The following is a 26,034-nucleotide window of genomic DNA, read 5'->3' as shown; positions in this document are numbered from 1 at the left end:
ATGTGTTGGTGGGGTGGGGACTGGGAGAACTGTGGCAAAGGTCTAAGGAATATGACACTTGCTGACACTTCCTTACTGTGGCCATCCAAGCACCGCACTATCTGCCCCTGTCAGTTCTCAAGTCCTGCCTCTCCTCACCCTTATGCGTGAGTCCCCATTCCCACTTTCCTCTTTCTGTCTGTCATTATTGTTAAGCTTGTTCTTCCATGGAGCTGGTGTTCTCTGTGCCCTGGGCTTGGGAATTTCTGCCTCCAGACCCTTCATATCATGTGGGTTCTGGCTGGGGTGTCACTCCCTTGGTAGGCCTTCTCTGACACCAATTCTACTGCAGCCCCTCACTTCCGGCATATGTCTCAGAGCACCTCGTTTAAAGTTGTTGTTATAATTATTATTATTGTTATTATAGTAAGAATACTTCATATGAGCTCTACCCTCTTCACAAATCGTTAAATTTATAATACATACTACTGACTATAAGTTAATGGATAAGTAAAATGTGATACCTACATACAATGGAATACTATTTAGCCTTAAAAAAGAAGGAAATGTGCAATAGTCAACAATATGGATGAACTTTGAGGACATTAAGCTAAGTCATATGAGTCAGTCACCAAAAGACAAATACTGTATGATTCCACCTATGTGAGGTTTCCAAAATATCATTTCATAAAGTTGTTTTTTGTAATACTCAGTACATGACACAGTGGGAAATTTTCATGTCTATGCATTTACGTATCATTTGTTGTCTGTCCTCTGATGAAGGAAACTTGCCTGTCTTATCCACTGCCGTAAACCCAAACCTCAAGCACTGTGTAATGTATTTCATAAACACCTATGGACTTCATAGACCTCACAGTGTTAAAACACTGCCAGACTCTGCAGGTTAAACCCTGTATTGCTTCCCCTGCAATATTTGCATTTAGAGCAACAAAATAAAAATGCAAAATAAGAGAATTTGAGTCAATAGCCACTCTCATATTTCTTTTAAAAAACAATTTTTGAATCGTTTTTTAAAGATATCTGAATCAAAGCGCTTGTGTTTTCTAATGAAACAAAAGTATATTTGCAAAATCACAGCAAACTGGACCTTCCTGTCCTTGTAACAATAAATGAAGGAGGGGATCCAATTGCTGCTTCACTTGCCCCCAGCCCTCCAGTCACCGGCCAGAGAAAAGCATTAAACAATCAGAGGTGGGAACCTATTCTGCCTTTCCAGTTCATTAAATCATATATCATTTTTACAAGTAAGCCACCAGACTATAAATCATGTAAGACAGAATGAGAGCTAATTAAAGGGTCAGCTGAGCATATAATTTTTAATTCCTAGGTACCTAAAAACTGAGATTGACAACAGAATGTGACAAAACTCAGAATCATTTGCTAACTAATAAAGCAGGGATTTTCAGGCTGCCAACTTGCTAAGCCAAATTTCGAGCTGACAATATTTAAAGGAAACTATATGGAATACAGCATTTACATGACAATGAACCATCAATCATTTGCCCTAGCATACTTCATGACGATGTGCTTGGATTTTATTTTTTTATCTGTTTGGTAAGGATTACAAGGTCAAAAGAAATATCGACAAATTGTGTTCTCATTTCAGATTGAAATTCGCTCCTGATATAGAAGGTATTATTGTTATTTAGTATTTATATGGCATCTCATTTCTAAAGCAAATTCAGGAAAAGCAGGTTAGTAGAAAGAAATTCACTTGTCAAGAGGAAAACTAAAATGGAGTAAGACCAACATGGCCAAGGTCACTAAACAAGTCAGCAACTGTTCAGAAAGCAACGCCTGAAGAGACAGCTGACTCACCGTGGTTTCCCCTCCAAACACACTGCTTCATCTAAAAGGTATTTTGAGGGTATTCAAGTTTACGCATTTTGTATTTGCACTCCTCACAACAAAGAGCTTGCATGGTTTTTTAAAAAAAAACATTCATTATCTTATTTAGATACAATAATAAATACCAAGACTATTTTCCTTTTAAAGCTCTTTACAGCTATAAAAGAAGGCTTGTAATCTGACGCATAGAGAACAGTAGAGTTAGGTATAAACACTGAGTTCGGTTATTTAAAAGCAGAAAGGTTATAATATTCTGTCATCACTATAATTTAATAACCAAAAAATAAGGTGCATTTTCAGAGCCGTTGCAATACAATTGAAATTTTATCTTTTATTAACTTTAATACTACTTCAGAATCACAGCTAAAAGAAACTAAAATTTTAAGTGCACAATATACCTACAATTTATTTATTAATTCTTTAAAAACATAAATCTCTGATATTTCCTATTCAAGGTCGAATGTAGAAAAAAAAGTCTTTCACTCTAGAATACAGAAGTGAAGAAAATAAGAATTATTGAGTTATACAGATCAAGGTTCCAATGCTGTGCCTGTTTTTTCAGATAAAATGATAAACATTTCTCTCCATGATGAAATAACTATGGGAGGCTGAGAGAAACCACAGCCTGAGAACTACATATCCAAAAGATTACCTGGATCTTCCCTAATCACATGTCCCAAGCACGAACCACTGATTACAGTGCCAGTACTTCAATTTGTACAAAACAAGAAAGTCTGCATAGCAAATGCTGCTTATACAATAGATTTGTCTTTTTACCCCTCACACAATAATCTTCATGCACGTGGAGTGCCTAACTTCTAAAAACATGGAAAGCAGGGTTATCCTTTGCTCCACATCATCCCAGTATCATTCTTATAATACATACAGCTCCTTCCCTTCTGCAGCTCCAAAGGAAATGCTTGTTATGTTGCCATTTCCAAAACAAGATTCCTCGGGAAAGGAAAGCACATGCTTCTATGGGATGTAAAGCTATATATACATAGATATATAAATATCTATATGGCTAGATCCATAAGCAAAAAATAGTTAACAAGAATACTGGAAGCTTCATGATATCTCTAGTCTGTCATATTCAAGCACTATTCATTCTTCTCTGAAAAATAATCAGCAATTTGTAATTTTTTCATGACTAGAATCATGAAAGGTGAAATTAATTTATATAAAACTACTTTTTAAATACAAGTTTTGCTTAAAAGTATGAACCAATAATAATTAAACTAAAAGCTAAATATCAGTTATTAGTGTAAACCAAAAAAAAGGGGGAGGGGGCATTTGCTGCTCCTTACAAAAATGTCATCCTTTTAGCCCTGGTGCTATATGGTCTGACCTAATTGAAAAAAAAAAAAAAAAAAAAAAAAAGGAATCCTATAAACACTCTGAATGAGGGAAAATATCTAGAATTGGCTTTCAACCTGAATTCTTTCTGGAGAATTCTTCTGAAGAAGATTGACACCTGAATCCAGAAGAGAACTGCTCAGCTGTAGTCAGCTGACAGCTTCTCACCTATCCTTGAAGGCTTATTTGGCATTCATTAAAAACTGGTTGCAAAAACTGTAGCCAATGAGCCATTCGATGATTCCTGGGTCTCTGCACTCCAATTAACCTCCCACCATAACTAACCTTGAGGACCCTACCAGAGAGAACTGTGAGCAATTGGAGTCTTCCCTACCACTCATAGCAACTTGGAGCTCTCTTCCATTAATTTGCTTTAGGCAGTGGATCACAAAAGAAATGGTCTTTCTGGGCCAGAAAAGGCATACTATCCTTATTCAAAGTCATTTTTAAACTTACTATTTCAGGTCATAATTTTATGGTATTTGAAATACGAGGTAAACATTACAATGGACATTTCATGATGTATCTGTTTAGTCCAGTTCTTTATCATTTAAATCTTTACCACTCATAGACACTCAAAAATCTCAGTGTTTCAGATGGCCACCTATATAAGTTAGGGTCCCAATGGGAAGGAAATAGAACATTCAAGTTGGGGCAGTTTGAAGAAGGTTTATTTTTAAAGAATTATTTACAAGCATACAGTCAGAATGTAAAGGAACCACAAGGATACTGCAGAAACCACGGGCTAAGGAAGGGATGTGTTATAACCCCTACTCCCAAGGGGAGAAGGGGAGATGGTAGTTACCCAAACCTGGAGAAGAGAAAAGACGGTGGGAGAGGCCACCTTGAGAGGAGCAGAGACCATCACAGGACACAGCCATGATGTGGTGCCCTTCCAGGGAGGGATCTGGGGAATAAACACCCTGATCTCAATCTCTTCTCTCTCTCCCATCTCCTGCCAACATTTCTCATTAGCAAAAACCATTTTAAGACAGAGGGCAGAGGAATACAAAGTCAGCTTTCCAGAGCACAGAGTAGACAACGGTGAGAGTGGATCTGGAAGGACAAATGGAAGATCCGACACAGGCAGAGACGGACCACACACACCTCCATTCTACGATTAGGTCACATAACAGATATATTTGCAAAGCATATGGAATCAAGGCATTCACACAGGGCAGGAACAGATGTGTGATTCCCGGCATAGCCGGCCTTGTCCACCAAAGTCCTGTAAAGGCACATAAGCACTGGCAGTACTCAGTGAGGCCTTGCTGAGTAAGAGCCACTCATTTCTTGCTACGCTAAGTTGTATATATCCATATTCAAGAAGGCATTGACAAGGACCTCTGAGCACTATGCAAAGGAGCTTGGATTGTCTGTGCAAAATTTAACCATCAAAGGTCTGTGATAAGAGCAATGTCATAAGTATGTCTTTGTTTAGAAATATTTTTTCGGTGACCTTGTGCAGTTGAAATTAGAAGAGGAAGTGAATGAAAGCTAGGAGACCATTTAGAAGGCCGTTACAATAATCCAGGAGAAAGATAAATTCAGTACCATCATTTGGTGGTTTACACTTTTAAAAATGCCTGGTGCCTAACACTTTGTGATATATAAGGAATGATACAAAATTTGTTCCTTCAATTTTGAAGTTTCTATATTTATTTTCCATTGATTTCTGTTGCTTCCTTACCTCTCATAACCAATCATTAATCAAGTACTACTAAGTCTAACTGTTAATATCTGGAGAACCTGTTCTCTTCTCTCTGCCAATGTGTTGATAAAGGCCACATTTATCACATAGACTAACATTTCTCAACTATGCACAAACTGTTCTTGGGGATTCCATTAAAAAAAGGAAAGTTTTCTGGTCAAATACTTTTGCAAAGCCCTGGAATAAACACATTTAAATAGTTTGCTTTTCTGAGCTTTAGGGAATGCTTTTATGACTTGGGAATTCCTAGAGAGACATTCCCCTTTCATAGAAACCCTACTGACATCTCCAGTGGTCCTCAGAATATAGACTGTAAATTGCTGACATGGGCAAATAAGTTTTCCCTGTATTTCTACAAAACTTCTTTCAGTCTGCTGATTTCCTGTGTGTCTTCCAGTCAGTCTGCTGACTTCCCTGCAGGAAAGGGATCACATAGTATAAGGCAGAGAAAAAGGTAATCCATTCTTAAAGTTTGGATTTTAAAGTTAAGAGAACAATAATTCATGGGCCATAGATTTGAAAGACTAAGATCAGCAAGAGCGAAGTTTTCTATATTCAAACTAGATAAAAGGAAGAAAAAGGAAAAATAGTTGAGATTAACTGCAGAGTTTTGATACAACAGTTTAAGAAGGCCCAGGTCCCAACCCACTCACCAGCTCTGCACTGAGCCCTATTGGAGGAAAAGGAATCAGAAACCCCAGGAGATCTAAGAACAAAGGGAACCTGTGCCTACCCAGCAAGACAGAGCTGTGGGAAGAAAGCACGACTTTGCAAATAAAATTGCTGAAATGTAATTCATGTCTGTGTTGGGGATTCTCAACCCCAGCACTACTGATATTTTGGTCTGGATAATTCTTTGCTGTGGGATCCTCATGTGGATTGTAGGATATTTAGCAGCATCCCTGTCCTCTGCCCTCCAAATGCTTGTAACATACTCCGCATCCCTAGTTGTCACTACTAAAAATGCTTCTAGACATTACCAAATGTCTCCTGGCTGCAAAATCTCTATTGAGAGCCACTCGTTTAGGTCAAGACCTACGAAGAGTTTCTTCGTAACCTTCCTAACCTAGTGCAGGTCATGAGTAGCAGAAAGAATCATTTGGGAAGATCCAGAGCAACATACATGGATGATGTCCTAGAACCAGATGAGATCAAAAGCAAAAAACCCCAATGGCAATGGATGCCAGAAAGGATTGATCACTCACAAGAACACACTGACACACTCCCCACAAATACCTCCACATTGCAGCTAAATTAGTTAAGAACCTAGATACTAGAGCATGCTGGAAGCCAGTCTGCCTACCTTTAAATCCCAGGAATCACTCAACTTTCTGGGCCTCTGTTTCTTCATATCTCTGAGATGGAGATAATGACAGTATATACCACATAGGGTTACAATGGTAATTAAATGAGTTAAATTTGGTGAAGTACCTGCTCTTTATTTAATTACATTTTGAGTAAATGGTGGTTTTTACTACGTATATAAATATCCCTGGGATTAGTTCCAAGTCAGAGAAGGAGAATGTGACCCTGAATTATTAGTATAACTAAACTTCTGCCATCAAATCAAATAGGTTCACACTATTCTATGAAACTGAAACTCACAGAAAAATAAAGTTCTTTTTACATAACCAGTTTGTGTTCAGAAATTTCTCCTCATTCATTGGTTTCTTCGCCTGCAGTCTAAAATTCCCTGTCTTTGTCCCTTAATGTATCTTCATACCATCATTGTGGTCATCTTATAAAATCTCAAATTGGATCAGATATGAGTTTCCCATTATACACAGCCATGGTCCCACAGAGATGTCTCAAGAGCTCAGGGTGTATGGGGAAGGCATGGCATGAGAGTCTCTGGTGTGCTTCTCCATGATTAACTCCTTCATAGATTGAGTTTCCTTGTAAGATTTTATTTGAAAAATTACATGTGTTCCTACAAAATGTCACTGGCCCACAGAGACCCCACCAGATGGCAGTCGAGGCCACCATGAGCAGCTGTTCAACACAGCCCCTGTGATCCAGATGAAGAGTCACTGGTAGGGTCCATGTGCTGTCAGCCTCATAGTTTTACACATGCTATTTCTTCTGCTTAAAATATCTTTCTCTATTTCCTGCAGATAAGAAGTCATGGGAATCATGCTTAGATTTGCATTTTAATAGGAAACTGATGGACTGAAGGCCTCTCCAGACTTTGGTGTGGAGGGAGCCTCCCTCAGGTGCTGTGGGATTATTTGCCAAAGCTAGGGATATACTGCTTCCCTAGGTGTCACCCCTCACCACCCCAAAGTTCTGCCACAGCATTGAGGGTGCTCCAAAGATGCAGACTATTGTATCTACTAACCTTAGAAAATCAACCTGTCTCTTCCATTCTTTCATATCTTCCTGCTTTTACCTTCCCAAAGGTCTCTGCTGCTCCTACCTCCCAGGATAGTATTCCCTCAAGGGGCCTCTAGCACACCAAAGCCATTTTTCTTTTAGAATGGACAATTTCTCCTTCCTCTCTGCAACACAACTCTCCCCTGATGCAAAGGGAGCACAGGGGAACTGACTAGCTATTTGGAAAGGGAAAAGAAGTGAACATCTAGAGTAAAAAACACAACCAAATGCCCTTCCATCTGCATAAGTATCTCAGTGAATTGTAACTTCTTTATTCGTACTTTCTCTGAATAAGTTTAGATTCATTTTGTAAACAAAAATAGAATGCTTTTTAAGTCCAATCAAGACACACATCTATATCGAAGCATTACTATGCAAGGTAAATATTAACTGAGATATATTATCCATATACCTGTGACATAGATATATACGAAAAGCAGTATCTTGCACAGTAACTGCCTCTCTCTTTTGCAAACCTTCAATGCAGTTAAATCAGTGATAGAAAATGCTATTCCCCCAGGAGGGTCACCATTCATTGTCTTCATTTGTGCATTGGTATCTATGCCCTTTCAGTTCAATGCCACAACCCAAGAGATCACCTCCTCCTCTGTCCCATTTGGCAGCCAGTGTCAGGACTGCTGCTGTTTTTCCATCTGTCAAACTCAATCTACCTTCAAAATAGAGGCAGGGCCTGGAGAGTGGACTGAGTAAAGAACAATGAAGTCAGGTTGGTTTCACCCTGAATTTCAAAAACTTTGAGGGGAAAAGGAATTCTAATAACATGGAAAATCTCCTTTGCAGGAGTCTGCCTAGAACTGGGCCTTCAGCCCTGGGAGATAGCAACCCTATTCAGTGGACAGCTTTTGCACTGCCTGCCCAGCTACAAGAATTCCTTCCTCTTAACCCAGAGAAAGAAAGGAGTGAGGTAGCAGCCATTTTGAACAATTCTGTACAATGAGCCCAAACTCCTTGTAACAGCAGATTGGTCCAGAGATGATATGCGATCTGAGTTGGCCAATTAGATAGAACAGGAAATGCCTGCATAACCTCCTTGAAAATGAACATCAGTTGAAACTGCCTCCTCCATTTTCTTGTTTGGGTAAAGTATTTAACCTCTCTTGACTATTTCTTCATCTGTAAATAGAATAGTTTGGAATAAATAATTTTTACATTTCCTTTCTGCTCTTGCATTATGGTTTTCACAATAAAAGTGGGTTCTAGAGTCAATGAAGCCTGGGTTCACAATCATAGCCCGTCAGTTACTATGGTCTTATGACTTAAAAAGATTTCTCAGCTTTCTAAGCATCAGTTTCAAAATGGGGACGATGATAGTGTCTACCTTGTTGTTAAGAGATATAACACATGTTCTGGGCTTAAAACACTATCACACACAGTCAAGCACCCCATAGTCTCTTGTTGCCATCACTAGTGTTATTTCTATTTCAGCAAGATTTAAAATTAAAGAAAAAGAAGGAAAGAAGAAAAGAAAAGGAAGCCAAGGTAAAAACATCATAATTGTTCAAAAAAAAAAAAAAAAAAAAAAAAAAAAAAATCTGAATAAAAAAATCAAACCATTTGATTCATCGATACTGCTAAAAGTTCAGGAGAGAGAGTATATAATCAATATGACTCTCCAGGCATGTAAAAATGTGCAGGATGTTTAATTGTGGCCTTACAAAGGAAGGTAACACTATTCATACCAAGCTCTATCACTCTCAGAACTTAAAAATCCAATAACAAAGGGTCCTCCAAATACAAACAGCATTGGGTAAAATCACAACTCTCTCATGAGTGATAATATCTATAAACTACTAAACTTGAAGAACCATGTTCAAGACTTACTTATCCCATTGTCTTTCTTTGTAACCTTGTCTTGGTGACATGTACAGTATCCATATACCAGGGATATTATTTTCTTCCATATGTCAGGAACATAATGATCACTACCCAAACACCTTACAAGACTGATGCTTCAATCTAATTGATTATCTCAATCCAGAAACTACTCTAAATAGCCCTAAAGGTTGAAATGCTTTAAGATAATCAGAAGAACAAACTAGATGTACATCATAGAATATTTTCTCCATATAAATATATATTCTTCCAGGAAATTATTGTCACAGGTTTACTCAAATATTCAGCCTTTTCCCAGTTCAATTATTTAGTGAGTCATATGATCTGATTGGGCACAATACAATAAATTGAAGAAGGGTGAGGGGATACAAGACAGGTAAGAGAAAAAATTAAAGAACCAGTGATGTACAATGTGGTATAAAATAATGCCAGTCTAAAAAGATGGAAAATCTCGACAGTAGATGAGCTGTGATTAGTGGAGGCAGTTTGACCCAGGGTTCTCAGCCAGTACAGAAATGTCATTCTACCTGTAAATCTGAGAGCAAGTACCACCAAAATTGATGGGGACAAGGATCAAGGATAAAGTCATCATCCAAAAGGCACGTCACATTTGCCTCTCATACAAAATAAATATATGGATCACATACATCATATTATTCAAAACTCATTTGTGAAGATTTGCAGCCATTGTTCCATTTTCTGGGCTTGTATGTGCAATGCAACATGTGCACACATGATCCTTTCAGATGGTCACAGCAGGAAACTGGCAAGAGTTTCACTATTTGGGAGATCCTAGAGACCTCCTAAGGAATTCAAGAACTAAATCATCCATTATCCCATATTTACAACTTTATATATTAGATGCCCTAGAATCCAAGGTATGTTTAAGGTGGTACAGGGTAGGACAAAACGTGTCACTATTGTTCATCCCATTTAATTATCTGGACACTATTAATAGTTGTCATGTCATGTGGCTAGCAGGACTTTTTCAAAGCCAACTTGTTTTTTTGCAAGATGATGAAAGACAAAGGGGAAGTTTCAGAGATTCTCTCTTAGACTATATTCTCTTCACTGGCATACTTACACATGGTAGTGACTGAATACATACTTTTGGTTGGCTATGGAAAGTCAACTCCTTGGAGGAGCTGATGACATTTGCTATCAAAATAGTAATTACAGCATTTTTATGTCCCAAATTTGGTGCTATTCGGTTATTTTTATATTTACATTTCAGACCCATAGTCTTATAAAACATCTATAATGGCTATTTTCAGAATTTGAAACCACGAACCAACAGAATGTGGTTAAACAGTCTCAGGATCTGAAGTCATTTTAGACACACAGGTACAAGATTTAATTTAAATTGTTCTAATAACTCAGATGTTTAATCAGGTATGTTACTGGCTTGTTCTGCTACATTTGCATATTTTCAAATGGAAATTTGCCGACACAAGGTGGCAAGAAACAAAAGCTTTTACCAAATTCAAGGAGTTGAAGAAAATGTGAATGAATAAACGCAGGTGAACACACTCTTAAAAAGTTTAACAAACTACTCAGTTAACAGTGTTTAAAATCACTGGAGATCACTAATATATTCTTCCCCTAAAACTGACAAATTGAGTACCACTGCTTCTTGTCTGCTAAGGACCCCATTCTTATATTCTCCATCAAACTGCTGTGCTCGGTGCCTGCCCTCTGACCAGACTATAACTGATAACCTTCTATACAAAATTACTTTTGAGCGGTCCCCACACTATACCCTGCAGGGTAGCACAATAATCTTGATACCTCTTCTTCCAAAGCCCCAGATTCTACCAGCTTATTCTCAAGACACCTAATTATTGAATTATAAGAAAAAAGAGAGGTCAATTTTCTAAGTTCATACTTAACAAACTTTTTTCTTAAAATTTACCTATTCCTACTTACTTGTTTCACACATGTCAAAAGTGAGGTCCACTAAAGATAAATTCCCTGCCCAATCTCACCACAATAATTAAGAGTGGAAACAGGACCAGAAATCATGTATTTAATTCACAATTTTGTATGGCTGTCTCCACTCCACCTTGGAGAAAGTTTTCCTAAACACTTCTTTTTTCCTAAGTTCCTTGCAGACACTTTTGGTTTAGTAGCAGCACATAGTGGCAATGCCATCGGACCAAAGCAACAATGAACCAGAGAAGAGGGAGAGAAGCCATGGGAGCTGCAGGACAGCACAGATGGACACTGTGGAAGGGACTGGAATAAAGAAGCGTGTGGTATTAATATCAGGTTACCCCTTCTCTGCCCCCTCAGAGGAGACTCAGGAAAGAATAAGTGAAATATTCATTGCACATATCCATGTGATCCACAGATGCTGTTGTTTGTTTAAACCCACTTGAAACAGAGTATCTTTTTAAACGTCTACTTCAACAAAGAAGTGTATAACTAGAATAACTGCTTGCCATATGATACATAGCTTGGATAGAGGGTCCATGATAGCACACAGCTCTAGAAAGAAGCCCTACAGGAGTCTAGCATGCCAAGAGGTGAGGTCTGGAGCAAGGAGGAGGTGGTGCACATGAGAAGGGCCAGCCTGGATGAAGACTGATTTGCTGTATAAAAAACAGTCATGGGTACCAAGCAAAGAATGAATTATGGAGCTGTGTGGAGAGAAATGGGCTCAGGGCAGATTTATTATGCTCCATTTCCACACTGCTAGCAGGCTGCACAGTCTCAAAGGTATAGGTTTACTCAGGATTGAAATTTTACATCCAGGGACGCTATCTCTAATAATCTAATTTGGTGAGATGAGAAAATCATATCTTGCAAACCAATCATCCCTTTCCAAAAGCCCATATAAAAGTTTACAGGCTGTTGAGGTGTCTAGCCATAGCATAAGCTTCTATTACAGGTGATACAGAGACAATGGACTTAAAGATGAAATTATTTTAATAAGAATGCTACTACTCGGTATGTGCAGTTTGTCCTTTACAACCTGAACTTCATAAATTTTTATAAGGTGTCTGCTTATTGTCAGGCTCAGGAGCTGTTGTGCCACCACTGCTCAGTCAAAGCCTTTTCAAATGAAAGAATTTTGATTTGGGTAAGATACATTATGTGATATTAAGATATACGACCCCACGTCCATTTCTTGCGTCTCCTCAGTAACATTTGTGTCTTCTATGCAAATATTAAATTATAGTCTCAACCACTGTGAATGGGCTGCTCTTTTGACCATTGAACATGTGGGAACAGAATGCCTCAGCAGGAAGGAACCTTGACCGTCCTCTACTAAGTCTGCAATGTGAAGAAATGATGTTCAAGAGCACAACAAAACCCGTGCCAAGGAAACTTCTTCAGGACTTGGGTGCTGGTCTCTTTCAGGTGTTACAGAAAAGAGAAAGAAAAAAAAGAGAGGGGACTATTTCCAAATAATAGCAGCTATCATTTCTAAGGGCTTATCATGTTTCCTGCACAGGAAAAACACTTCATATACATTATCTTATTGAGTCCTTGCAATCCTATGAGATATATATTATGCCCTTTATGAGAAGAATCCTCAGCTTAAATATGTTTATAACTTGCCTAAGGCCATATGGAAGGGACTCAATCTGGAGGGGTCCTATCACAAAGAATATAGTCTTATCCCAATGCCATCTTCCAAACAGGATTCTAAGCCCAACACTTCTTCCCTTGTCAGCATCATTCTGGCTTCGTGGTTATTCAGGAGAATACCATGCAGAGGAAAAGGACAAAGGGACTTCAGAAAACCTTTGAAGGGAAACGAGATTATGAATTATAGAATTTAAGACTGAATGAGCCCCCAAATCATCATGAATGAAACAATTAGGTAGTCACAGGACTAGTTCCAGGTCACACAGCTAGTTAGAAGTGGGAGAAGGATTTCCTCCTCATCCTTCACTAGTGATACCAAAGGTAGCACATCTATTTGGGGAGGTGAAGGAGTTGCATAATAACTGGTTTTCCCTTCTCTAATTTTGGGGATTTATTTTTGGCATCATTCTTTCCCTCCACCCCTGAAATAGAATGGATGGGATAAGTAATTAGGATGTGATTAGTATCAGGAAGGTGGGGTGCAGAAGAGAAAGAATATTCCAGTATTTTTTCTTTTAGTTTCAAATGTTGAAGATAAAAGTCATCATGGGTATTTCTTTTGAGGGAAGGGTGTGATGAGAGGAGCAATCAAATATTGAGTCAATGAACATTAGCATTTACTATTTGTTAGACACTTCTATAGTCATTAACCTGATAAATAAGTCAAGGGGTCTACCCTCAAGTAGCTTACAGTCTAGTGAGAAAAATCAACACAAACATATTATTACAATCTAATATTGCAAGCACCATACGAGAAACACAGAAAAGTGATATGGAAACATAAAAGATTACCAAGGAGTTTAGCTCAGCTGTGATGGGTATGCAGCACAACTTGTGACAAGTCACCAAGCTTGACCCTTGGGTGAAGGGCAGCAAACAACTGCAGAATTCTGGCTAAGAGGGAACACATAGGAATCTGTGCTTTTCCTGTTAAATGAGATAATACTGTGGCATATAGTAGGTGTTCAATAAATGCAGTGTGCTCAAAAGCTGGAAAAATAATAAAAAGCTGGGGAAAAGAAATGAAGTAATTGTTCTATCATCCTTTAAGGAGTTCAGGAACACCTCTCCCACTTCCTTTCTTTTTACATAACCCCTTCCCCTATAGTCACTCCTCAAATTATTTTATCAATAATGCCAAGAATGAGACAGATTATAGCAATCAGCACAATTGGGCTTCCACTCAATGCAGGAATTCCTTCTATGCTATGTCTGGTGGCTGATCCTCTCATCCATCACATAATTTCAGCTAGAAGGAACATGAAACTTCAAGGCAGCGATACCATTACTGGACAGCATGAATCATTAGAAAGTTCTTTCATATATTGAGTTGAAACCTGCATCCCACCCACTGAATCTGGTTGTGCCTGCTGGAACTTCAGAAAATGAATCTACTTCCTTGTCCACATGTCATCCCTTCAAGTGTTTGCAGGCAACTACCATGTCTTTTCAAAGCCTTCTTATTCAGAACCAGATAGGGAGGCACCTGCTTTGTCTATCCTTTTGCTAAAGGGGGTTAAGAAACAGCAGCCAGGGAGGTGGGGGACTCACACAGATTCTGCTTTGTGTCTTCCATCATGCTAGGCTGCTTAGAGTGACTTCAACCAGTGCTGAAATCATAATCCTAATGCACACTTTCTTGTGGTTATAATAAGGCTTGAGAGAGAGGAAAAGGTGGGCTAGACCGAGAGATTCTTAGTGCGGTATGATCTTTCCAATTAAACACAGCCCTGTGGACTATTAAAAATCCATCCCATGGAGGGCTCCTCAAATTACCACCAGAATTAGCCTTATGCATCAGTTCAGATGTTACCTTTTGCATTTTTTTCTTAATGTTAGAAGATAAACTTGCCATGTGACCAGCAATTTGCCTCTTGAGAGGATCTGTAAAGTCTGACATCTCCTATTTGCAAAGTCCCCTGTCCCCTCTCACATTTAATTTGGTTGGTTTTATCATTTTCTGAGTAGGTCAACCTTTTTGCCAATCACCCCCTTCACCAATATCTTCCATCACAATCGAGCCCTTCCTTACAGCTAAAGAAAGAAGTTGAGGCCAGACACAGTGGCTCAAACCTGAAATCCCAATACTTTGGGAAGACAAGGTGGGAGGATTGCTTGAGGTCAGGAGCTCAAGACCAGCCTGTGAAACACAGCAAGATATCACCTATAAAATACTTTTTTAATTAGCTGGCCATAGTGGCACACACCTGTAGTCCTAGCTACTTTGTAGGCTGAGGTGGGAGGGTCACTTGAGTCCAGGAGTTGAAGGCCACAGTGAAATAGGAGTGCAACACTGCGCTCCAGTCTGGGTGACAGAGCAAGACCCTGTCTTTTAAAAAATAAAATGAAAAGGAAGTTGACATCTATGAGGGCTGAATCAGACTGAACGTAGGGTTCAAGCATAACATGGCCCTACAACAAGAAAATGCTAAACTGTCACTTTATGCCACCCTCCTCTCAATCACCCTCTGAGGTTTTATAGATAACAAAGCATTCTTTCACAGGATAGAATTCTATTGCTGGATTTCAAAATAATCAATGATCAGAGTTAGAGCTACTCATGAAAAAGTGCTTCAAAATGTTTAATGTCATTTTTGTTCATTACATATAGCAAAATAAAAAAATTCTATAGTTTACAACTGTAAATGGATCTATAGAAGTACACACAGAAGACTCAGAAGAATTGTTATGCACGTACAGTAATAATTTTGCTATAATTCTTGATAATTTCTTAATAATCCAGAAATGTGATTTCAAGAATCAAATTTTCCTAAAGATCAGACTACCTTTGACCCATGCCAGCTAAGAGTACATTATACTATTCATTTTCCAATGCAATATAAAAGAAAGAAAACAGATCTGAGAACCTGTGAAATTCTCGACAAATTTAAACCTTGCTTATGTAAGCTATGCACAGTGAGGCGAGAAAGACTTCAAGGATTTGCAAGGGCTGAAAGAGGACATCTCTGCCAGGACAACAGCAGTTAGAATGTGCACCATCACATCTGTACATTTGGCACAGTCATCTCAGTCTCCACTTGGCAGCTATGGAGAAGGGAAGACAGGAAGGGACCACAGAGAAAGGAGTCTATTTCTCACCATAAAACCACAAGGACAGGAGAAATGGCTTTTTCCAGGATGCAGAGAAGGCAAAAGCAGCCTGTAGACATTCAATAGTCATAGTGATCTCAATACTATCCATCTGGTCACTGCCATCGGTGTGGTTACAGAAAAACTGTGAGTCATGGAGGCAAAGGTGAAACTCTATTCAGTCGTAATTATCACATTGGGAGCCAAAAATGCCGGCGCTAGGACCTCACCTCCTATCACCTCTTTTAGATTTTGTAGGGTTTGGGCCCTGGAATCCATATACCATAAGTGAGTTCACATAGATACTGTGGCAGGTGTCCAGTGGTTCACGCTGGCATGGAAAACCATGGTGGACAAAAGCCTGTAGATAAAGTCCCGTGAATACCCAACAAGAGAGCACAGACTTGTTCTCCAGAATTCATACATGACAGGCTCCATGTGGGTGACTTCTCAAAGCAACTTAAGGTAGGAGTGTTCTATGGTACTGAGCACAGGGAATTGAGCTTGGCATACTTTGCTGGACTTTTACTAAGTACTACCGGTAATTTTGATATATATCCCCAGTTGAGAACTAGTGTTAATCTCCAAGTGTGGTCTATCAATCACCTGGGATACTTGTAAATTACTCAGATTACTGGGTCCCACCTCAGACCCGGTGAGTCAGAGATTTCAAGGATTAATTCCATGACTGTATCTTTAGCCAATTCCCAGGTCTTCTTTCACATGCTGAAGTCCAATAATGATTGCATTAGAGATGGCTTTAGAACAAGCCTGATGAACATAAGCATGGGAAAAAGATGACTATGCAAAAGAGGAACAAGCCAAGATCTCAACCTTCCTCATTCTGAGTCTTGAAGATTTTATTCCTATGAAAGTGAGTTTGACTCTTAAGAACCACACATGTAGTAATGAGGCACATATGGACTTCAGCTCTTTGGTAATCCTGCACACAGTTTGACAATGACACCTTTCTCTTACAAATTATTTTTCTTTCTATATTCCAATTTAGAAATCAAATTTGGATGTGAAAACAAATGCCTATGAACCCAGGAGAGGTGACTATCCAACGATTATTACAATTCTAGTACCTGCAAAAAAGACCGTCCTATAAATGAGTCCTAGTTATATAGATCCTGTTTACATAAGCTGGCTTCTCTACCTGGATCATTCCCTCCCTTGGGTCATTTCCAAACATTCCAGGTTCATACAGGTATACCAAGTTCAGAAAGCATATTCATGTAGATGCTATGTGTTAAGCTACTTGGTCCTCCAAAACTCCCAGAACCCAAGTCTACCTGTGTTTCACATGGTTATAAATATTCAAAAGTCCTCATAATGCTTAGACTTCCACACCACTATACTCTCCTTCATTTCATTGTTCTTTTAAACAAGGAAAGGCAGATGAGAAAACAAAATATATAATTGAAAATACCTAGTAAGTTTCAAACTGAAAGTTTAAAAGTCAGAGTAGCAGAAGTTAGCTTGGCAAAGAAATCAGTGTACCTATAGGTATTGAATATTAATAATAATATAATGTACGATTATGGCTACATATGAGTATGGTAGGTGTCAAAAACTTTGTGAAGTATGCTATGTGCATTATGTAATTTTATCTGACGAAAATCCCAAGAAAGTTTCTTTCAGACTTGGTAAACTAAAGCACAGAGAGGTTAAGTAACTTAGTCAAAGTCACAAAGCTAATAAACGGAAGAACTGAAATTTGCATACACAAAGTATGACTCCAGAGCCAAACTCAACATTAAGCTTTGCTATTTCCCATCTTCAATAGTGCATCACATGCAGGAAATGAGATGTGTTTTATCATCATCATTTCCAGATGTCTAAGAGTATGTGCAATGGCTAACTTATTTAAAAACAGAAAATTCCATGTGTATAAAATTGAAATGTCTCAAGTATGTGTATTTGTAGGCAAACAATGGCATTTTTGTGCTTGTATTTAAGCATTAGATTTTTCATACTATGCAAGGTAAAACTTCTCCCTCAGCCTGTGAGAAAGAGTGTTTTCACCTCCAAATCTAAGGAAATCACAGGGTCCTCATAATTTCTCTGTGAAGTTTAAATGCTAGTGTTAATTCCAGAAGTTTTCTACCCTTACTCGTAATGTTTAATTTCCTTAGGCTCAAGTTTTAAATACTCTAAATTCTAGGGGTCCCATTTTTCTAATTTATCAGTGAGGATTTTGTACGAAGATCTCTTTTAACTCTAAACATACACTGACACTGATTTAATGATTGCCTTTGAATGAATGGTAGTCATTTCCATATCCTTACCTATTACAAGGTCTCCATTTAAAAAATAAAGGCAAAAACTGTAATTACTTTTGCACCAACCTATTTCACAGGAATAGGAATCTGTTAAGCCTAAGAGGAATTTGAAACTGAACCCTGGCTTGAAATCATTATAAGCTAACCGCTAGGTGTCCAAGCCTCTAGACGATGAAAACCTTATTTACTACACTATCTGTCAGATGAACCTCTTTAGCACACATCAAAAATCACAGCTCTCTGTAAAATTTTACACAGTTTTGACACTGGTATACTGAAGCAAAGATTTAGAAGAATTCGCTCATTATCTCTTACAATGGGCCTTTTCTTAGTGTAGCTCATTTTTAAAATTTCATCATGTCTTCTTAATTGTGTTATAAAAAAGTACACATCGCATCACAGTATGGAAAATAAACAGTAGGCTGTTAGTGAAGATTTAACAGAAAATATCCTCCTTGATCCTAAAGTAAATAATACAGAAATGAAACTTTTATTCCAAGAGAAAACAATGAAAACCAGTACTCATCTACAGTTCTTTCACATGTGAAGGATATCAGCATAACAATCCCTGATAATCATGATTGAGTCGCTCTGCCAGGCCCACGGGAATCACAGAGCACCTCTGTTATTTATTTTCCAATGTGTACAGAAAAAAACAGAAAAGGGGAATATAGGTCCTGGGTTAATATTGTTTACGTCCATTTATCTAATCTTCGTTTTGCTGATACAATGATAACATAATAACATAATGGCTATTTCAGAATCTCAGCCAAAACGCAAAGAAAAAGTTGATTAGCTTTAGCCTGCATAGCACAGGATATCTCTCTGCGTGTGCTTTTCTTCTTTATTTTAAAATTGTTTCCCATTATAAACTCAGAAATGTAAATGCTTTGTACATTCATATTTATTTCCAAAATAAAATGCTCTCTTAGGTCCATGAATTTCAATCTTTATTTGTTGATGATAGAACTGTCTTTATTAAAAGACTAAGTCATTTTTCATAAAGTAGGTACAAAAGCCTGGCCATCTTTTGTATCAGTTTATATGTATTTTCATCCAACTCTGCTATTTATGAGATCATAGAATTGATGTGGCACCAAATAGTTCAAAAAAGGGCGACTGCTTCGTGTTAGTATATGTGCTTTCTTCCGTATTTTTTTCACTGACTTCTGAAAAATATGCTCATAAATTTCTTTTTTTCCCCCATTTATTTATTTTATTGCATTTTAGGTTTTGGGGTACATGTGAAGAACATGCAAAATTGTTGCATAGGAACACACGTCGCAGTGTGATTTGCTGCGTTCCTCCCCATCACCTACATCTGGCATTTCTCCCCTTGCTATCTCTCCCCAGGTTCCCACCCCCCACCGTCCCTCCCCTATTTCCCCCCAACTGACCCCAGTGTGTAGTGCTCCCCTCCCTTCAGACTGATCATGTGGTGCTGAATATCCTGAAACTGACCAGGGGTCAAGAAAAGTGTTAACTTGGCAAACGCAAGATAACCCTTAACCAATTAGTGAGTGTAAGCTTTAATAGTATCATTATGGTGATAAACAGCTACTACCATTTCTTGAACAACCACAGTGCACACAGTATGTACTGCTGGCTCCAAAGACATTATCTTAAAACCAAGTCAGCCCATTTCACAGATGAAGACATTGAGGGCCAAAGAAGTTAAGTAACCCCTGTACCCGCAAGCTATCAAAGCTGGTGATGAGTGGCTAAGCCATGATTTGACAAAATGCTGTGTTGCTAAATACCACACTACACTGCCTTTACAGACCAGTTACTGTAGTTCTCCATTCTGTCTGGAAAGGGGGAGATTTTTTAAAATACTAACATATGAAAGTATCCCCTAGAGATGGCTAAGAGCATCACTGTTTTTCTAAAGCTCCCAAAGTGATTACAGTGTGAATTCCGGGGTGAGAACAACTGGATTCAAAGATACCAAGGAATATTCATTTTCTTAAGAAATAGGAATATTTCTTCAATTAGAGCTAGAATAACAACTAAAGTTCAAGTTGTTTATCTAGAACAGGAACCTGAAACGGGAACACCAGACGGGGGCATACATCAGCACCAGCATCATCAGAAGATTTTTGTTTTCTTCCCTCAACCTGCTCCTTCTGCCCCACGTGCAGATCCCACATGGTATTTTAGTGCTAAAGTAGACCCAGGAAGTAACCCACGCCCTTCATCTACAAGTGATACAGGAGCCCAGAAAAGAAACAGCTGTGCCCAACATCTCACCCTAGCAATAAAGAGAGCTTGAGTCTCTTGTGCCCTATTTCAGTGCTCCTTTCACTTAAAAATTTTGGAAGCAGTAGGAAAACAGGTGGGGCATAGAGTCAGCCAAGGCACCTGAAGAGAATTTTAAGAAACCAAGAGAGCAGAGACAAAAAAGAAAAAGTCAAACCAGAGTGGGAAAGGAGAACAGCCGCAATCTCACAATCTTCGATCTGCATATGATAGGGAAATGAGAAGGAATATTTAACAAAGCAATGCAACTGGCCAGAGGAAAATGTAGTCAGGAGAACTAGCAACTGCAATCATCTATCAGTAAAATGAGGTAAAAATACCAGGGAATAATCAAACCTTCCACTCAGTTTCAGGAAGCATATCCAAGCCCACCGTACTTTCAGAATAGAAAATAATATTGAAACAGAAACAAACTGTAGGAAAATCTCCAGGCAGAGAGGCAGGGACTGCTAGAAAACCCCAAATCTGTTATGCATCATCTACTGCCTTGCTTCTCAAAACATGGTTCAAGGATCACCTATTTCAAAATTACCTGGGAGCTTGTGAGAAAGGCATAATGTTGGGCTCTATCGTAGACCTGTTCAACCAGAATCTGCATTTTAATAAGATTTTTGTAATGATTTATATGCACACTAAAGTTTAAGAAGCCCTGGTTCTACTATAAGAACCCTGTTAAGGTGTTAATAAAATAGTTATTACATAAATTAGGACTACAGAACTGCATAGAATTCAACCCAACTAGTTAAATTTTTTGTTGATGTCCTATGATATGGCAGGCCCTGAGCCGGGTATTTCAGGAAATGAAGGTCCCATGTTAAGCAAGGTTGGTGCAGTGCCCTTAGGGGAGAATACAGAAAGCACATACATATTAGGAAGACTCTGACTCGTAGTCCACAGGGAAGAGGTTAGCAAAATATAACAGGGTTTGCTGGAGCAAAAGCTGGAGTGCAGAGGGAGATCAGGAAGCATGTAGCAATTGCACTGACTCTCTGACAAGAGCAAATGATTGTAGGGAAGTAAGAGAGCCCCTTCTCGGCAGAGGGAACAGCAAAAGCAAGGACACAGAGTTAAGACAACCTGCTGTGTTAAGGAAATACTACCTTCAGCCTAAAGAAGTCTCAAATTGCGTCAAGGAGACTTGGGACCCTATGATGACGTCTCAAGACTAGTAAGAGCAGGGAGGGGACATTAGTAGGATCTCTGGGACTCCATTCCAACCACTTAAGGTTATATTTTAATAGAGTTCAACATTGAAAAATAATATTTTAAATGTATCAGGGAGCCAATACACATGGTGCTTTTAAAATTATCACCTAGTGCCGTGCTGGTCATGTAGTAGGCACTCAAATATTTACTGAAGAAATCAATAAATTAATGACTGGATCTATCAACCAATGAGATCAAAGTCAAAAATGCAGAGCTACTTTGGGGCTGGACCGCAGAAGTTCTTCACTGTTTGAGAGGGGCTTAATATGTCACTTGGTAGGACACTAAGGAAAAGTTTACTAGCCAGTGATTAAACTTGGTTCTCTTTGGGAAGCTTATTCTGCAAAACCAAGTGTGAAATAAATTGGGAGAGAATGGAGATGGGAAACAAGTAAGGAAGCCATTGTGGTAGTCTCTAGAAAGAGATAAGAAGACTGAAAAAAATAGCCACCATGGGAATAGAAAGATGAAGCAGGCATCATAAAACATCACTGAGATGAACTCTATCAGACTTGTTTGTGAATTTTATGTGAAAGGCAAAGATACTGGAAGGGTCACCAGTGACTAGGAGAAATATTAAAATTGACACAAAGTCATCCCTGTTCACTTAGGAGAAAGATGTTAATTAGAGCTTAGTTAGACCTGGTAGAGTTGAGGCACCTGAGAGCAATATAAAGTTATCTCTTAGGTGGTTCAAAGTGTAAATGTAAAATTTAGAAGGAATAGTAGAGCTAGGATGTCACTTCAGGAAGAAATAATCTAGCACTAACAAAAAGAAACAACTGAATAAAAAGTAACATACAAAAGAGCAAAACGGAGACAACCTATAATCTATAAAGCAACAGAGATCAAGAGAAATCCCCAGAATTTTTTTAAAAACAAGAAAGAAAAAGAAAAGGTAAAAAGACCATATTGAGACACAGTGGGGACACAGACAGGAATTGGGGGTTGGGGGTGTCAAAATAGAGAGAGTGAAATGGTGGAGGGGTTATAATAAAAACCAGAGGCATATAAAAAGCAATGGGAAACTGGGACAGACACACACTCCCTGTTCTTTAGGTCTTTGAAGACATATAGCATAGGGTATTACGGGAACAGCAGAAAGCAATTTTGCTCTTTATTTCTGTGAACAAAGACTCACTCCTGTAAGCAGTTAGCTAATTGCTCATTTTTTTAAATATAAATTCTTGCTGTTAAAAATCAAGCAATGATATCTTCAAATTCAGCTGGGAGAAAAACTCTAGAGGCAGGGGAGGCAGGGTGACCAGTCCAAAGACTTAAGATCCTTGTCTTTTTCATGGTGCCCAACCCCACATGGCATTAGTCTGTATAGACATTTCACCTTTCAGAATTGTTTTGAAAGATATTTTTTTTCGTTGAGTCAGGTCACTTGCCTGAGAAAGAATGCTAAGAGCACCTGATATGCTTTGATCGATCCTCATCTAATAGCTACACTTTTTAAAGTCATCCTCCAGAGGTTGACAGGTCTCACTAATTGGCCACATTTGGGTGACAAGTACTAATGACAGTTCCTTCTCTGGTTAGACTGTAGAGGAGACACCTCCATTGGTTTCCTGTCTACCTCAGTTGAAGAAAAATACATTAAATTTATTGTTTTCTTTTTGCTCTGTGAATCTGTATATTGTTAAAATGCTGTAAGATATCAACATGATTTTTTTCAATATAGATGATACTTAGTGGTTATTAAACTTTTATAAAGAGATAACTACTTATGTAATGTAAAATAATATACTGCAAACAAAGCACATAAGAAATTATGCTGCAAAACATTAAAATGACCAGGATGATTCCAGAATGGACAGTAATTTTTCCTTTGTTAGCAGAATTCACCTTCCCCAAAGCATTTTACTACAAATGCATCCACGAGAGGTCAAGGAGATCTACAAGAATAGCTATTTGATTTGTGGTTTTCACCCCAAGCTTCCTCAAATCACTTTTGGAAATAGGTAAGAGTGTAAATTATAATGTCACAAATATTTAATTTATGGGAATATAGAATCTGAAAAACAACCAACACTTTGATCAAATAAGTATTTTTTTTTTTCATCTTAAAAACCTCAAGTAACAGAACTTTCAATGCTGTATTTTCCATTCTAAAGGCATTTATCTATTACAGGGAAGGGGCAGCACATACTCAATGCACATATGGCATCAAAATAAGATTAAAGGATGCTGAAAACCGGTGAATTAGGCCCTGGAACATTTAAGGGAGTCCTCTCAAGCCAAAGCCTCTAACTTATCTAAGACGTAGCTTATTGACTTTATGAAAAACCTTCTTTTTAATTAGATAAATGCATTTCCCACAGTTTCATGAACTGTGTGGAAGCTGCCAGTTTCCATGCTGTAGGCTGGGCCCTATAACACAGATGTTTTGTTCCTTCTATAGGAACATCTTTTTGCTACTACATCTTGACAAAGTTTGCATTCCCCTTGGTGTGTATACCTCAGCAAAGCAAAAACCAAAAAGAACTGCAAACCTCATCTCTGTATGACAATGAAAGAAGATGTTTCCCAACCCAAGAACTTTTCAGAGCATTCCAAAGCCGCGTTTATTTTGTATTCTTGGGCGTGGGGAGACGGGGGATACTTCTTGGCAATTTTTTTCCCCTGAAGAACAGCACTCCCTATTCAGGTTCACCATAAAAACTGTTTGTCCTCCAGAGTCTAGGGAAGCATCGTCCTGCCAGCTCTCCCTTCTCCCCACGGGCCCCCGCACAAAACAGTGGTGAAACAGATGGTCCTCCCCCTCCCCTTCTCCTAGTCCCTTCCGCAGTCCCACAGTGTCCTCCCACCCTGCGCTGACACCTTCACCAGAGATTAGTGGCCGAGGCCGCCCCTCAGGGCTCCCAACAAGTGCAGTCTGGGGACCTTCTCTGTGCCCCTCTGCTCCATCTCATCTGGGTTCTGCTGCAGAGCTCACCTGCGACCCCAAGCTTCGACTGCTACTCTCCTCCCACACCTCGGTCCCCTAAGTAACTACTCGTTTCCAGGTCAGGGAGAGAAAGAAAAGCCCCAAACTTCCAGCCCAGGTGACCAGGCGCTGCGGCTTACCACAGCGAGGCACTCTCCTCGTCCTCTCCCCTTTACATCCGTCCTTGGGAATTGGAGCCTACCCTGGGGAACAGCCGAGTCTCCTCCTAGGGCTTCCACGCCCTAATCCTAACTCCAGGGACTCGCAGGAGTTAGGATTAGGTCGTGGAAGCCACAGGCGCCTGGGCGCCCTCTTCTACAAGTGGGACTGCAGGACAAAGTGCAAACTCTATCCGGAGGGGGCCTCCCGGCCGTTACCTCGGGCGGCGCGCCCAGGTGCAGGCTCGCTACGCGGAGGCGGGCGGGGGCCGGCCAAGCAGAGGGCGCCTATTCCGGGGGTGCCGGGCTGGGCTGGGCGCCCGGAGCTTACCTCGGCGCGCGGGCCGCGGGCGCGTGGGGCAGTGGCTCCTCCAGCCGGGAAGCTGTTGCTCACGCTCCGGTGGTGGCTGCGGTCCCGCCAGGGCTGCACCCGGGCTTCGCGCAGACGTTCTCCCGCGATCTGCTGCAGCCCGGGCGGTGGCGGCGGCGGAGGTGGAGGTGGCGCCGGCGACAGCTCGGCCCGGCGCGGCCCCGGAACTGTCCAACTCTTGCCGGCGCGGGGCTTAGGCGCCCGGCCGCTGTCCCCGCGCTGAGCGCCTGCGCGCCCGGCCTCGCCCAGGTGAGGGGCGTGTGCCCGGAGCCCGCGGGGCGCGCCCGGCCCGGCGCCGCCGCCCGCCAGCCCCCCTGGTCTGGCCGAGGACCCCGGGGTTTGGCCGTGCCAACGCCACTCTCGCGCGCCGAAGCTGTGACGGTTTACCACGCAGAGACTTGCGAGGCACACACACGAGAGGGAATGAGGCGGGACCGTTCGGGGGCTCGTTGACACTGCAGAGCCTCCCGCAGCATCGCTGCCTTAAATCCCGCCTTTCCAGGCGTGCGCGCACTGCGAGCCAGAGGAGGCTCCGTCCAGACCAGGGGTTCCCGGGGGTCCTCAGCCCCAGGGCTCGCGTTCCGAAGAGATCCTTGGCAATGGCAGGGGTCCCAAAGCCGAGATGCCAAGCCGCGCGGTGGGGCGGATGCTTCCAATATTAGTCAAGCCAGAGTGAAACTCTCTTCTTGCGGATCGTCAGACCAACTATTTGTTTTTCCTCTTTGACCAGCCCTGGGCTCGCAGACCATAGCGAGCAGCTTCGGCATATTTGGCGGAGCCGGGAAGGCCCGCAGCGCAGACGGCATCGCAGCCTCGCCGCGGATCTGAAAGTCTAGTGGGCGGGGGGCTCATTTTCCTCCGGATTTCTTTTCCGTGTTTAAGTTTTCAAAACTAAAACCTGTCATCGGTTACCCTGAGGTAGAGGGCATCTTCTGAAAATTAGTGCAAACATGGCCAAGGTACTTGGTTCTGAAAGGGAAAGCACTTAGAACACTTAA

The 26,034-nt window shown here is 40.2% G+C and overlaps 1 protein-coding gene across 2 annotated transcripts in view; it reads right to left on the bottom strand.

Annotated features, from left to right (window-relative positions):
• The window catches only part of ZNF385B (zinc finger protein 385B), a 385,918-nt gene extending 360,423 nt beyond the window's left edge, over positions 1–25,495 (bottom strand). For both annotated transcript variants that reach the window (XM_032292786.1, XM_032292788.1), the window contains exon 1: positions 24,998–25,495. The gene's annotated coding sequence lies outside the window, so the exon portion shown is untranslated. The remainder of the gene's footprint in view (positions 1–24,997) is intronic.
• Positions 25,496–26,034: the final 539 nt, after the last annotated feature.

Source organism: Sapajus apella, unplaced genomic scaffold (assembly GCF_009761245.1).
Source record: "Sapajus apella isolate SASKATOON/1434 unplaced genomic scaffold, GSC_monkey_1.0 scaffold28, whole genome shotgun sequence".
Taxonomy (NCBI): Eukaryota; Metazoa; Chordata; class Mammalia; order Primates; family Cebidae; genus Sapajus; species Sapajus apella.
This window is presented reverse-complemented; position numbering and strand designations above follow the sequence as displayed.